General features: G+C 33.8%; 1 long non-coding RNA gene across 14 annotated transcripts in view; it reads right to left on the minus strand.

Annotated features, from left to right (window-relative positions):
* LOC106507803 (uncharacterized) overlaps positions 1 to 17,001 on the minus strand; it is a 638,301-nt gene that overhangs the window by 69,956 nt on the left and 551,344 nt on the right. For 8 of the 14 annotated variants that reach the window (XR_014813291.1, XR_014813288.1, XR_014813296.1 and 5 more), the window contains one exon: positions 7,020 to 7,124. The exons of 2 other annotated variants lie outside the window; for them this stretch is intronic. This is a non-coding gene — a long non-coding RNA (uncharacterized LOC106507803). Of the gene's footprint in view, positions 1 to 7,019; positions 7,125 to 12,273; positions 12,404 to 17,001 lie in introns of those variants that run through there. 4 more of the 14 variants (XR_014813292.1, XR_014813295.1, XR_014813303.1 and 1 more) reach the window with 2 other exon arrangements.

Consider the following 17,001-nt stretch of genomic DNA (forward strand, 5'->3'; position numbering starts at 1 on the left):
TGTCTTTTTGCTATTTCTTTGGGCCGCTCCTGCGGCATATGGAGGTTCCCAGGCTAGGGGTCAAATTGGAGCTGTAGCCACTGGCCTACACCAGAGCCACAGCAACGCGGGATCCAAGCCGCGTCTGCAACCTACACCACAGCTCACAGCAATGCCGGATCGTTAACCCACTGAGCAAGGGCAGGGACTGAACCCGCAACCTCATGGTTCCTAGTCGGATTCGTTAACCACTGTGCCACGACAGGAACTCCCTTTTTCACTCTTATTAAACATTTAATTACAGAAGATTTTTTAAAATACTAACTAAAATCACACAGTTTTTAAATTGACTTTTTTCTCACTTTTGATAATACAGATTGCAGAGGTACTATTATTTTTTATTTTTTAAATCTTTATTAAAATTTTAGACCCCTTTTATATGTGTATGTTGAATTTATATGATTTAGTAGACTGTACAGAGAGCTTTTTAAAAAAATACCCTCTTTTTTTCATAGGAAATCTGTAGAACTAGAAACTCTGAAAAACTCCTTCCACTGAAAGAAAAGCAGATTCTGTATAAAACATACTTTCTAATGCATTTCTGGGGTAATAAAAATTGGGAAATCTTCCAGATTCATAAATAAATAAAAAACAAAGTATTTAGTAAATCAGAAATATTTGAGCTGGTATATGTGTGGAAGTTTTGCACCTTATGCAAACTTTAAAGACAGGCAGACTTGAGGCAAACAACTGTATTTGTTAAGCATTGGTCTTTTGGAGCAGTGGGGGAACTAAAACTCTAACATTAAGTATGGGTGTTTGGAGGGAACTAAAATGATCCCAAATTGAGAGCATCATTTGATTCTTTGAATGAATAAATTAAAAAAATTGTTTTCTGAAGAATGAATGTAGTATAGCCATTAAAATTTTATCAGTTATGATCAGCAAAATCAGTTGGTAATCAAATGTCAAGAACACATATAGAAACATCAAGAGATTAGAATCCAAAGACATTAGACACTGGAATCATTAGATAATATACAATATAAGCAAAAATGAGTGAAATGTCAAGATGAAATCACAAATTGACAGAGGAAAATATGAGTATAAAAAGCAATTTTGTAAAGGAAAATTCAGGATAAAACAAAATAGAAATTTAGAATTAAGAACTGTAAATTGACTGGATGCCTTAGTGTAAAGATTAGAGACAACTGAAGAGAGAATCTGTGAGATAGAAAATATTCAGAGAGAAATTTCAAAATGAAATATAAACAAAATATGAGCATACAAAAGAAAGATTAAGATATATCTAGGATAGAATGGAGATAACTAGCATATGTTCATTAGAGTTAAAGGAGTCCATAGAAAAAAAAGAAGAAAAATAATATTCAGTTATAGTTATGGAAAAAGATAAATTCACAGATAAAGAAAAACATGTTAAGACATCAAAAACTAATGTATTTCACCCTTAGGAATAGTGCAGTGAAACTGCAGAACAAAAAGTACAATGAAACAATTAAAATAGCATTTGAAATAAAAAAACCTCAAACTAAGGAGAAATAAACTAGGCTGAGAAATGCCTGCTTATATAATTCTCTACTGTTTTACAGGAAAAATGCTATTACACTTTCAAAGAGTAAATCATTCTAACTTTGTAAAAATCTTCCTACAAAATAAAAAGAGAAATACTTTTTAACTCATTTATCTATGTGAACTTTAATAACACATATAAATAATTCTTACAAATCAATAAGAAAAAGATAAACAGCCCAATATAAAAATGGGCAGGAGTTCCTGCTGTGGCATAGTGGGTTAATAATCCAATGGCAATCTATGACAGGAGGCAAGAACATATGTAGAAGAAAGATAATCTCTTCAAAAAATGGTCCTGGAAAAACTGAACAACTTCATGTAAGAGGATGAAATTAGAATATTATCTAATACCATACACGAAAATAAACTCACAATGGATTAAAGCCCTAAATGTAGGGCCAGATACTATAAAACTCCTAGAAAAAAACATAAGCAGAATGCTCTTTGGCATAAATCACAGCAACATCTTATTTGATCCACCTCCTAGAATAAAGACAATAAAGACACAAATAAATCAATGGGACCTAATTAAACTCAAAAGCTTCTACACAGCAAAGGAAACCATTTAAAAAATGAGAAGACAACCCACAGAATGTGAGAGAAGTTTTGCAAATGACTTAACTGACAAAGATTTAATCTAGAAAATGTACAAAAACTCATACAACTCAACAATAAAAAGACAAACAACCTAATTGAAAAATGGACAGAAAATCTAAATAGACATTTCAAAAAGAAGACATACAGATGGCCACAGGCACATGAAAAAAATGCTCAACATCACTAATTATTAGAGAAATGCAACTCAAAACTACAGTGAGGTACCACCTCACATCAATTAGAGTGGCCAACATTAACAAGTCAACAAATAACAAATGCTGGAGAGGACATAGAGCAAAGGGAACCCTCCTACACTGTTGATGGGAATGTAAATTGATATAACCACTATGGAAAACAGTATGGAAATACCTCAGAATACAAAATATAGAACTACCATATTACCTAGCAATCCCACTCCTGGGCATATATCCAGACAAAACTTTCATGAAAAAGATACATGCACCCCTATGTTCATCGCAGCACTATTCACAAGAGCCAAACAGCCAAGACATGGAAACGACCTAAATGCCCATCAATGGATGAATGGATTAGGAAGATGTGGTACAAATATACAATGGAATACTATTTCAGCCGTAAAAAAGACAAAATAATGCCATTTGCAGTAACATGGATGGAACTAGAGACTCATACTGAGTGATAAGTCAGAAAGAGAAAGACACCGTATGATATTACTTATATGTGGAGTCTAAAATATGGCACAAATGATCTATCTACAAAACAGAAAAGATCATGGACATGGAGGACAGACCTGTGTTTGCCAGCGAGGAAGGAGAGGGAGTGGGATGGATTGGGAATCTGGAGTTACTAGATGAAAACTCTTGCATTTGAAGTGTACAGGGAATGAGATCCTGCTGTATAGCACAGGGAACTAGATATCTAACCACTTGTGATGGAGCATGATATAATGTGAAAAAAGAATGTATATATATGTATGACTGGGTCACTTTGCTGTACAGCAGAAATTGACAAAACCTTGTAAATCAATAATAATAAATTCTTTTTTAAAAAGAATCCAATTGTAGGAAGTTCCCACCATAGTGTGGTAGGTTAAGAATCTGACTGCAGCATCTTGGGTCTCTGTGGAGGTGTGGGTTTGATTCTCAGCCTGGCACAGAGAGTTAAAGGACCTGGCATTATCACAGCTGCCATGTAGGCTGCAGCTTTGGCTAGGAATCAATCCCTGGCTGGGAACTTCCATATGCTGTGGGTATGGCCATAAAAAAATGTTTTTAAGTGGACAAACTACATAAATTGGCAACATTTATAAATCTGAATAGCAAATAAAAATATGAGGATGTTTATTTCCCACAGTAATCGCAGAATTAGTCATTAGTACTAGTATGATCTACCATGTTATATCCACCAGATTAACAAATGTTATAATTGGCAATACAAGTTTTGGTGAGGATATGGATTAATGAGAATCTTCATATGCTTCATGTGCAGGGGTGTAAATTAGTACGATCCTTTTGGAAAATAATTTGGCACTTTCTTCTAAGTATGAAAATTCTCCTTCCCTACAACTCAGCAATTCTACTTTGAGATCTATACCACAGAGAACATTTATGCAGGTGTACCACAAGACCTTACAAGAATATTAACAATACTATTCCTCTTAATAGCAAAAACTTAAGACAACCCAAACAATTATCACCAGAATGGGTAAATAAAATGTGGAATAACCATACAGTGGAATGTTAGATTATAGCGAAACTAAACAAATTACAATTTTATGAAACCACATGAATGAATTTTAAAAACCTGATGAGTGATTTATCCTCAAACTATGTTTTTTAAATGGAAAGAAATGGTAAACACATATTTCAGGAGGGTGCTACCTATATTGGGAAGGCTAAAGAGTGGGGTCAAGGAGACATATACTCACTGAGGCCACACTATAGATGATTTTATAACTAGATTGGTCAATTTATGTGTCTTTTTATATTGCTTTGCAACCTGCATTAGTATGTATCAAATGTTACATAATAAACACTGTTTTAGAGTATTCATCAAAGCTTCACACAAGGACGAAAATAAAATGATCTGATACAGAATAAATTCTTAACTACTGCACACGCACAACACATAAACTGTTATATGTTCTTTCTGAACTGGTGATAAAAATAACTGTTGTTCTGTATTGTTTGGAGAAGGAAATCTCATCTCCAAGTATCAATGATCAAATTTTGAATTTGTATGGAGGTAATGACAGAATATATTACTACCTTAAATGTTTTCTTCTGAAATGGACATCTTGGTAATTAGCACTGCCAAATTCATAAGAAAGTTTAACTTGAATTCGAAGAATCTTTGTGATAATGTCAAAATGGGATATACTGTTTCAAGAACCTCATTTTTCTACCAGTGTTTCAGAAGAGCAGAGTGAATTAAGGGCTTTCAAAATGGCATATTTGGGCCTCTAGAGTATTTATAATTATTTTCTGCAAAAATGTATCTGAATGTAACTTTATGCTAATTTAATCATAAGAAAAAGATAAACATAAATATTGTTTTATTAAAACTCTATTAACCTATATTTGAATAAATTGAAAACTCTGACCAATACTTAGTTTTAACCATTATAAGATGATGAGGTACCATAAAATTCTAAGCTAATTTTCATATTTTACATTTATAGACTTCTGCAATTCTTTAGTTTCCTTTTCAATATATTACAATTCTTATGTTCAACAAGGACTCAGTTAAACCTCTGTTAACATTAATTATGATTTGAATTTTGCTTGCTGCTATAAAACAGTCTTGGGCTTTGGCCCCCATGGGGCTACTTTTCAGTCTCCTGAATCTCTAATTCCAATCCACAATTTAGCAATCATGCTCCATCATTCCATAAGAAATATGGTTCATCTGATCTCAGGGATGAATATATTTTCTCAACATAAAACCCAGGAGATATCCAATAATGGATGACAATAGATTTCACTACTTAAATATTAAAGGGAAGAGGGAAGAGGAAAAGATAATCAATACTTTCTAGTTTGGACACTTAAATAAGTGGCCCAAAAGCAAAGTTTTAGGGGAAAGTCATTACTTCAGTTTGAATATGAAATATCTCTGATGAGACAAACCAGAAGATGACACCTGGTACTCAAAAGTGAACTCCAAGCTGGAGATAAGACTGTAGCAAGTATATAGCTGAAGTTACAAGTATGGAAGAGGTTCCCAGGAAAAAGTTAAAACTGATACGGGGGTCTAAAGAGAGTTGTGATGAGCACAGATAAGGAGTTAGGTTTTTTTCTCTTTATTGTTTTGCTGTGCCCATTGCATGTGGAAGTTCCAGGGCCAGGGATCAAACTCACACTACAGCTGAGACCTGAGCAACAGCAGTGGCAATGCCAGATGCTTAGCCCACTCTGCCACCAGAGAACTCCAGGAGTTAGTTTTAAAGGCTGATTCTCTAGTCCCAGGATATTAAGAGTTTGATTTAGCAGGTCGGAGCTGAAACACGGAAACTTGTATTTTCATCAAGCAGTTGTTCTCTGTACTATCCTTAAGAGAAGCTATGTAACAAGGAGAGACTACTCTCTTGCTGCCCTGTGTTTTAATTGTTTTTTACTTGCATCATTTCTCACTTTATTTCTAAAGTAGTTCCAAAAATCTATTACATAAATGAGGGAGTCCTGAATGATCATGATGACATACAACAGGGTTTGCATGTGTTTTCAACCGTTGAAGAAAGTGCCATGTAAAAGAAAATTATACCTAACTGTATACTTGAAACATAACTAACTATACACCTAACTGTATACATGAAATAAATAATTTTAGCTCAACATAACCATTTATAACTATAAAACACAGTACTGCAAAAATACATAAATTCCATACATTGAAATTATTTCTCTGAGTTAGAATATCTCTAAATATTGTGGTGAGAAACATGGGGGCTCAGTCCATGAAGGACAACTTTGTGGTAAAATACAAAATCCTTTATTCAGATGAACTGCAATAGAATCACATGACTAGATAATCAGCTTATCCACTCCTCTAATTTTGGTGGATCCAAATCACTGCAGAACAATCTCACAAATGAATCTACTCTAGAGGAGATAATGTCAAAAATACCTTATTGAAGGAAACTTATTGAAGCTCTAGTTCAGTTAGCTTGAAATTTAAGTATTTGGAATATATTTGCTTTACCAAGAAAAATATTTCAATTAATAGAAAATCATATTAGATTTTAATCATTTCAGATCATTACAAACCTGAATTTTCTTATTGGAAAAAGATACATATTCATGATTGTCATTCTTGTGCTGTTAGTAACATGAAAGAAATAGAATGAGGAGGTATAACAGGCATTGAATTCACAGCCAAGTAATAAAAAATCATGGTGAGAATAAAATATTAATAGAGACTAGATGGAATACAGCTAGATTTTTCATTTTCCTAATAAAAGATTCTAAAATCTGGTGTATTTTAGAAAAGTCATTGATTGAAGCATTCAGAATTACAAAGGACACCTTTTTTTTTTAACCTTGTCTCATAATAAGATGAGGACAAGGAGACACTTGATAAAAATAAGGGGCAGTAAATTCAGAACAAATTGAAGTAAATAATGCCTTATAAATGTGTATAGTCAACCTGTGAAATTCATTGACCGAAGAGGTCACTGAGTCAAATACTATGGTTGAATTTAAAAAACAGCTGGGTAATTTTATGACCACTAATAGCTTTGGGAGCTCTGCTCAGCAAGCAGAGATAATGATAAGGGTAATCAAATCTCTTGTTTCAGGATGTAAGTTACCAACGGGGGGTTGTCCAATTCATGCCTTACTTTTGTCCTCTGGACATTTCTCATAAACACCCACCTTCAGGGAGGTACGATGATGGACACTGGTGTTGTTATTCAGCTCTTTTATGCTGAAGTTTATAGATGGCTGTGTGTTCTTTCACCTTCACCTGAGTATCTCCTTCTGCAACACAACAGCAAGGCAAGCTGGTCAGGAAGTAGCATATTCCATAATTAGGGTCAAGGTAATCAATGGCTTATGATTTTAGCAGATGCCTTAGAATATTGCTCTCATGATTCTTAAATTTATCAAATTAAAACAGTTCAAAGGTTAGAAATTATTGCATTTTTGGGAAATGAAACTTCATGGTGCTGTTATGTACACCATTTTTTTAAGTGGTGTTAGTGAAGTTACTGTCCCTTAACATTTTATTCTAAATATGCTGTATTTTTTTAAACATGCAATTGCGTTTTAAAGTGGCTTTCTCTTTAGAAATACTATTAATTCCATGTTACTACTTCATCTTTGTGTCACAGGCATGTTAATTTGTATTTAATTGAGGTCAAATTTCAAGTTTCATTATTTGAAACAACTTTTCCAAATCAGAACATTTTAACAGAAAGACAAATAAAACATAAATCATCTATAAAATTCAAAATAACTATTACTATTCATATGTATACAAACACAATCATTTATATATACATATATATTTCTTTAGTTATACAAAATTTGGAAAGTGTTATACACACCATTCTATAACTTACCCGTTTATAACTTTACCATTCTATAACTTACCCATTTATCATGAACAATGTACTATGAAACTAGCAAAGCTACAGTCATCAAAACTGTGTGGTACCAGCACAAAGACAGAAATATTGATCAGTGGAATAGGATAGAAAGCCCAGAATTAAACCCACTCACCTACAGTTAACTAATCTATGACAAAGGAGGCAAGAATGAAGAAAAGACAGCACATTCAATAAGTGGTACTGGGAAAACTGGACAGCTACATGTAAAAGAATAAAATTAGAACACTTCCTAACACCATACACAAAAATAAACTCAAAATGGATTAAAGACCTAGATATAAGACCAGACACTATAAAACTCTTAGAGGAAAACACAAGCCAAACACTCTCCGACATAAACCAGAGCCACATCTTCTCAGATCCATCTCTTAGAGTAACGATGATAAAAACAAAAATAAACAGATGGGACTTCATTAAACTTAAAAGTTTCTGCACAGCAAAGGAAACCCTAAACAAAACGAAAAGACAGCCCACAGAATGGGAGAAAATCTTTGCAAATGCATCGACTGACAAGGGATTAATCTCCAAAATTTATAAACACCTTCTGCAGCTCAATACCAAAAAAACCAAACAACCTCATCAAAAAATGGGCAGAAGATCTAAGCAGACAATTCTCCAAAGACATACAGATGGCCAAAAAACACATGAAAAGCTGTTCAACATCACTCATTATTAGAGAAATGCAAATCAAAACCACTATGAGTACCACCTTACACTGGCCAGAATGGCCATCATCAAAAAGTCTACAAATAGTAAGTGCTGGAGAGGGTGTGGAGAAAAAGGAACCCTAGTACACTCTTGGTGGCATTGTAAATTGGTGCAGCCACTGTGGAAAACAGTATGGAGATTCCTCAGAAAACTAAACATAGAACTCCCATTTGATCCAGCAATCCCACTCCTGGGGATCTATCCAGAGAAAAGCATGACTCGAAAAGACTCATGTACTCTGAATGTTCACTGCAACACTATATACAATAGCCAAGACATGGAAACAACCTAAATGCCCAGCAACAGTGGAGCAGCTAAAGAAGATGTGATACACATACACAATGGAATATTACTCAGCCATTAAAAGGAAAGAAGTAATGGCATTTGCAGCAACATGGATGGACCTAGAAATTATCACACTAAGTGAAGTCAGTCAGATGGTGAGACACCAACATCAAATGCTATCACTTATATGTGGAATTTAACAAAGGACACAATTAACTTCTTTGCAGAACAGACACTCACAGACTTTGAAAAACTTATGGTTTCCAAATGAGGCAGGTTGGGGGCTGGGAGGATGCACTTAGGGTTTGGAATGGAAATGCTATAAAATTTGGTTGTGATGATTATTGTACAACTATAAATGTAATAATAGTCATGAATAATTAAAATAAATATTTCCAAAGGGTATATCATATACCTATACCATAATTTATTTTAACAACTTTCTCTTTGGACATTTAAATTGTCTATAATTTTTCACTATCATAACTGTAAATACATCAGTGATTATTTTTTAAATGTTGATTCAAAGTGAATAACATTACTTTTGAGCCCTTTACTTTATATTGCCAAGTTGTTTTTCAGGAAAATTTTATCATTTTACACACTATCAGTTTATAAGGGTGTAATTTCCTCGAATAATCTGGGGATTATATATATGTATCCATATATTTTTAACTTTTAGATAAAAATATATCTATCCATATATCTTTAACCTATTTTAACCTAGTATGACTACTAAAACAGTAAGAAAAAAGAGTGGGAATGCACTGATAATTAAATATCTGGTTTTTTTTCTTTTCTTTTTTTTTTTTTTTTTTCTTTTCAGGGCCATACCCAAGGAAATATGGAAGTTCCCTGGTTAGGGGTCCAATCAGAGCTGCAGCTGCTGGTTTATGCCACAGACAGAGTAATGCAGGATCCAAGCCATATCTACAGCCTATACCACACCTCATGGCAATGCCAGATCCTTAACCCACTAAGTGAGGCCAGGGATCAAACCCACAACTTCACAGATATTGGTCAGATTTGTTATTGCTGAGCCACAATGGGAACTCCCAAATTTTCACATCTTTGATGACTTGTACTTTGAATGAGAGTTCAGAAGTTTACTGGTCATTTATAGTTATTATTTTATGAATTGCCAGTTCGTGTTACTTTGCTATATTAAAAATTTGTATATTTAAACATTTTCCCTTCTATCTGAACATCCTATAGTTATTAAGGATATTAATAATTTATCTACATACTTTTCCCAATTTATTGCTTACTCTTTTTATTTGACATGCAGAAGTTTTATATTTTTCTGATATCATTTTAATAAATTTTTATTTATCATTTTTTCATAAGAATATATTCATTCTGATAATATTTGCCTCTACTTTCCTCTAGTATTTTATGGTTACATTTTTTCATATTTAACTTTTTAAAAGAGTGATCTTAAATTTGCTCTGGTTTTATGTATAATAGGGTAATCTGAACCTCCTTTTTTCTTTCAATAACAAATATTTCCAGGTTAATTAATAAAGTATTTTTTTCACCTACTGATTTAAAAATCATGTTTTCATTGTGTTTCAAATTACTGTCAATAACTAAACCAGCTTATGGGGTTTATTTTGATTTTAATATTTATTGCTGCATTTCACACTATTTAAATTTATACTACATTCAAATATTTGACAGTAAAAAATATTTTCTATTTTTTTCTAAAACATTTGAATTAATCTTATTTTCTGATGACATTTTAAATAATTTTATTTTAAAGAATTAATACCTAAATGAAACATTTTAATTTTGCTCGAAAATTCATCCTGTTAATTTTTGAGTACATAGATTAAGATAGCTTTCCATTTATTTTATTATTTTATTTGATAAAATTCCATAAATTATGTGGATGGATCATATTGTTTATGCACATTTTTATAAGTTTATTATTAGAAAATTTATATTTTTGCATCTATTATGAATAACATATTTTTTATACTTTTTTTTCTATTTGGATATTGGTGATATATAGGGACATTCTTGGTTTTGTTATTTTGTTCTGATTTTTCTGCTGTTAATTTCATTGATTTCTGCTCTAATTTTATTATTTACTTTCTTCTGCTTACTTTGGATTTCATTTTTTTTCTCAATTCATAAGATGTAAATTTAGATTATGGATTTTACATCTTTTTTCTTTATAATATATGTACTCAATGCTAATATTTTCCTCTAAGTATTGCTTTCATGTCATCCCACACATTATAATAATTTTATTTTCCTTTTTCGTTCATTTAGTTCAAATATTTTTATTTTCTCTTAAGATTTCTGCTTAGACTTATGTTTTATTTAAAAGTATATTATTTAATCTTCACATAAAGACTTTCCAGCTATCTTCCTCTTATTGACTGCTAGTTTAGTTCCTTTCAAGTCTAAGAGCATACATTATTTGATTTCTAGTCTTTCAGATTTGTTAAGGTGTGCTTCAAGGTCCTGTGAAATATGTATTTTTAAACTTCCCTTTGAATGTTCATAACTTTCTTTCTTTTTTCTTCCATTTTTTCCTTTCATTTTTACTTCTTTTTTTCTCCTACTTTTTCTTCTTACCTACTTTTGTATTTATTTACTTATTTAGCAAATCTAATCATTTCTAAAAGCCATCTTCAAATGGAATTTGTTCTTAAACATTTTAATATTTAATAGGTATTTAACTCTGGCGCTAAAAGATGAGTTTTATTTCAAAATTCTTTCATAAACAAAGATGTATGACTTTAAATCATAATTTACTGGAGGACTTTGAGCAGATTTAAATTCCATTTTCATTGTATTGTGACTTTTTCTTAAAATATTGTTAGATTTTATTCAAGAAATGGATAAATATTTAGATTAATAAATGGGGATTCTATTATTTTACGTCAGATTTTATGGTACTTTGTGAATTTCATGCTCATTTCTTGGAGCCAAAAGGAGACAGATCATAAAAATACACAATGGGAACTTACGTTTTTCAGCATAAGTGAAGGTTTCCCCACATGATCCATGAGAGTTCTAGCCTTTAGCATGACTATGAGTAAGAGGTCTGGGAACTTCAGCAAAATGTGGTATGCAAAGACTGCATTCCTTACACCATCTTTCAGGGAACTTCCTTGCTTTGAGAGACATTCATTTGGGAACTTTAACCTGAGTTCACATTGGATGTGTAAAGTCGATTTCTGTTTTAAAGGTACCATTTCTCTGGCAGAAACTGAATTATCTAGCTTGGTAAGAGAATGAGAGGAGAGAATGGGAGGTCCTTTTCCTCTCTGTCAGCAATATACACATTTGCAAATTCTCACTATGAGGAAAATTATTGTTGCTTGGTAAATGTTAATTATTCCATAGAGGAATTATCTATTTTAGAGTTGAAATGCCTGAGGCAAAAAATAAAATGAGTGTCATATTCATATCTGTCTCTCCTTAAATAAGATTGTATCATTGACAGTGAAAGTCACTTTATCACTCCCACCTGAAATTTCCTTTGATTTCTTAGAATAGTTATAATTTACCTTCTGCTTTCTTCTGTAGAGGGTTTCCGGAGAGATCATGAGGTACCATGGTGAAAATATGAAGTAATCTGGTTGAAATATATCTAATATAGATCTACTCTAAGGATCCAATTTCTAGTTTCTTGATAATCTGGGAGGGGAAAGGAATTATTTGAAAGTCTGTATTATATATTCTATCAGTTCTCTGATGTATACCACATAAGAAAAACTTGAAAATGTTTCTCACAAAGCCAAAGTTAATTTTCACTAGATTTATATGCTAAAGTTGAGGGATAATAATGTACTCTTTGAGTGTATGCTAGGTTCCAGGCACTGTGATGATTACTATTTATGTGTTAACTCTATAGGTCCTGATATATCTAGGATTACTTGAGGGGATAGGTAGACTGTCGCCATATGATCTTGCATATTTAATAAACATGAAATGCAATGAATAATACACAAATGAAAATAGACTCGTCTGGTCTCAAACGGTAGCAGAGATGAAGCAAGAAACATTTTCTTGATTCTGCCTCCTCATTATCTTGGGAAGCTTTAAAATCAGAACTTAAGAAGTACTCAGTGATCAAGTAAGGTCACTGGGTTAGTTTCATTAATATCTATACATATATGTACTTTCAGGGGGAGTAATTACCTTTCCTCTAGCACTGTCAAAAGCAGGGGATTTTTCTGTAGGAAACATGTTAGTACCTCCCATTGTGGGCAAGAGAGAGATCTTGGAGCAGTAAAGTTAGTTGTGGGAACCAAGCAGAGTCAGGATAGCAGCCTCTGGGAGTCGGGTTGTAGAAGGCCCATCAGTGGCTATGGAACACACAGCCTCAGTCCAGAGATGGCAGTGGAAGAAACATCATAATGAACATAGTGAACTTGCATGTAGGTTTGTAATGAAGAAACCCCATGACATGGGAAATGCCCAAAAGACCGTTTTGTGCAAAGAAAAGCAGCAGCAATTCCTGGACTGGCTTCAAAGGGTGAAACAACTGGAGAGAGAAACTGCAAAAGAATTTTTTTTTTTTTTTTTTTTTGTCTTTTTGCCATTTCTTGGGCTGCTCCCCTGGCATATGGAAGTTCCCAGGCTAGGGGTCGAATTGGAGCTGTAGCCGCTGGCCTACACCGAGCCGCGTTTGCAACCTACACCACAGCTCACTGCAACGCCAGATCCTTAACCCACTGAGCAAGGCCAGGGATCGAACCCACAACCTCATGGTTCCTAGTCAGATTCGCTAACCACCGAGCCATGCTGGGAAGTCCAAAAGAATTTTTTAAATAGTATTTAAAATAAAGAATGTGAGAAAAAGAGCGATAACTGCATCAAGACTTGGTAACAAGGATATAAAACTAGAACCCGCAGCACATGCAGTGATCATGGCTATGATACTTAATACATGCAAGGCACTGTGCTAAAGACTCAAGGTAGATAATCAAGTAAGATAATCAAGTAAGATTCAAGTAAGATAATCTCTTACTTAGTTCTGTGAAGGGGGTATTATTGGTGGCCAAATCAGGCAAACAATGCACACAGTGGTAATCTGCCCAATGCTGAAGTCTGTGTTGTTGGCTTTTTAATTTAATTTAATTTAATTTTTAAATTGCTACATTATCTTTTTTTGAGTTTTTACCTTTGACTTTTTTATTTCTACTGTACAGCATGGTGACCCAGTTACACGTACATTCTTTTTTATCACATTATCATGCTCTATCATAAATGACTAGACAGAGTTCCCAGTGCTACAAAGCAGGATCTCATTGTGAATCCATTCCAATGGCAATGGTCTGCATCTATTAACCCCAAGCTCCCCATCCATCCCACCCCCACCGCCTACCTCTTGGCAACCACAAGTCTATTCTCCAAGTCCATGATTTTCTTTTCTGTGGAAAGGTTCATTTGTGCCATATATTAGATTCCAAATATAAATTTAATTTAATTTAATTTAAATGTAATTTAATTTTGGCCAGGCCCACAGCATGCGGAAGTTCCCGGACCAGGAAAGGAACCTGCACCACAGCAGTGACAGCACAGAATCTTTAACCATTAGGTCATCAGAGAACTCCAATGCCAATCTTTTTGTAAGGAGATAGCCACAGAATCGAACCTGGCATAGACCATATTTGTAATTCGTGGGTGTGAACTGCATCCTACACACAGTAAGAGGAGGAAAACAACCAGAAGAGAATAGCATAAAACTTATCACGACAGTAAAACTTAGCCAGGGCTACTGCATGGTTCTAATGTTCTAAGATACATTCGTTAATTCCTTCTATCATTACTCACTCATAACAATCCCTTTCCACAAAAAGTGAGAATGGCCCTTAGTTTGGATGCCAGGAGGGGCAACAATAAACCCATATGGAATTTCATTATTGAAAATGTTCTCCATTAAGTAAAGTTGAATGATTTAGTTATTAGATGTGACTTAAGCAAATATTCCCTATTTCACATCCAAGTTTGAGGACCCTACAGTAAAAATGTTTATTCAAAACATCCATGTAGAAAAATTTTATAATTTGGCCATTGAAATAGAGCCCCTTTGAGGATGCACAGCCCCATTGGTTATCTGGTCCCCAACTCCCAGCCTCTCTAACACGGGAGAAATAAGAACAGTTAGGTTCAGACAATTCAAGCCACATAGCAGGCGTCTGAAGTCCACAGATCAGATCAGCATTTTTCTGGTACTGAGAAATTATGAAAACTCTTACTTAGATGATGGAATTTATAGCCACTAAACAAACTGTTCAAATTAGTTGAAAGATTTGGTAACTCTTATGTCATCTTCCTAGGACGATCGAGCTATTAAAAACTTGCTAATCAGAAAGAGCTTTATAGATATAAATGTGCCCTATAAATAAGAAAAATTGTCTGTTTTCACTGTATTTTCTGACTCAAAATTAAATTACCTACAAAATGTTAGATCCATTTAAGTGATGATCCATTCTTCCATTCTGAATCTGAACAAATATTTTTGGATTTTTGTTTGTTTGTTTTTGCTTTTTTAGAGGGATTATTTTTCCTTTTTGTGTTTTCTCTTGTTCATTTTAGCATAGTAAATAAAAGTCTGCAAGGTGTTAAGGTTTCTTTGATGAAAGTAGAAGTTTTGGTTTGTTCGTTTTATCCATCAGCTGATAAGAGGAATGGATGTCTCACTACCTGAGGTTTCCTTGGGAAATGACCAGTTTAATGGAACAGCTTCTCCATTCACTCAGGAAAATTTTATTGAGAACTTTTTATTTGCTATGGCTTGGAGAAATGGAGGTGAGTAGAGCAGACATATTCTCTTCACTTAGTGAGTTTAGGTTTTATTCAGGGAAATATATCCTTGGCAATTGTGTACACAAATCAATTATTTTTATTTTGGCTGTAGTATATATCATAAAGGAGAAGCCCAGTGGAGACTGATCTAGACTGACCAGTGGAGTAGGGTGTAATCTAAGTTAGACTAGGCTTTTCTAAGGAAGAAATTTTAATGTAAAATTATGGTGGATCAGTATATGAGTGGGGAAAAGGTGTGGTCTGTGGGAAGAGCATGTGCAAAGGATAGGAAGGCTGGCAGGAAGTTGAAGAGACTAACCTGCTAAAGCAGAAAACAGGAGAAAGTGCTGGTGGAGGAGACAGTTGAGCAGGCAGTGTCACCAGTAGTGACATGGAGTAGCCAGTAAACCAAAAGAAGAAAGTGGGTTGATCTTTGACTTAAAGACCCCTGCTGGCAACGGTGACCTTGAAAGCATGTCTTGTACTATTAATTAATTGGTTGATAAGTTAAAATTTATTCTTCTCCTAGCCCCTCTTTCACTTTATTGATAATCAAACTAGTGTTGAACTTGGAAAATAAAACAATACCTTAGCTGCTAGGTGTATTGTGTATTTGGAGGAAACAATTTATATAAAGTACTTGAAGAAACCTTCAAAATGATCCTTTTTTCAAGTGGTAGAGTTGTGGATATATTTCTTACAGCAAAGTGGATTAAAGTTAAAGGACTAAAACCTGAAATGAGGACAAGCTTACCAGAATGCCAGTTGCTTGGGTTTAGAAATAGTACCACTAAGTGCAGAGCAGCTTAAGAAATGCAGTTACTTAAATTAGGATGCACCAGTAGACTTTAAGATTTTAGTATTTTTTCCATTAAAGAATGTTTAAATTATGAAGGTAGAATGTGGGTCTTAGCAACAAACTAGCTTTAACTTTACTTTCATCCTGAAAGCATAACAGCCATTTGCACTAATCTGACCTGCCAACCAAAATGTGCTTGAGTTTTTATTCTATTATAGTTAGATATTGTTCCAAGTAAATCCCAAACCTCTGTAAGCTGCCACTAAGACAGGGAAAATATAGAAACAATGATTCATTCCAAAAAATGTTGAATACCTATCATGTATTAACCACTTCTAGTTGGTATAGATAAATAAGAGACAGTTTCTACCCCTAAGACATTTTGGGAGGACTCACATTTCTTACATGTAAAATATACAAGATGGAGATGGTGTGGTTGACAAGGGGGAGGGAAAGGGGCCTGGGAGTTTAGAGTTAGTAGATGCAAACTCTTACATTTAGAATGGGTAAGCAAGGAAGTCTTACTGTACAGCACAGAGAACTATATACTCAGTCTCTTGGGATAGACCATGATGGAAGAAAACGTAAGAAAAGGAATGTGTATACATATACATATGAGACAAGGTCAATTTGCTATACAGCAGAAATTGGTGCAACACTGTAAATCAGCTACATTTTAATA

The sequence above is a fragment of the Sus scrofa genome, chromosome 8, assembly GCF_054392235.1.
Source record: "Sus scrofa isolate SSC_HxYL_T2T_F1_AM1 chromosome 8, Sscrofa_HxYL_maternal_Yorkshire_Landrace_v2.0, whole genome shotgun sequence".
NCBI classification, from domain to species: domain Eukaryota; kingdom Metazoa; phylum Chordata; class Mammalia; order Artiodactyla; family Suidae; genus Sus; species Sus scrofa.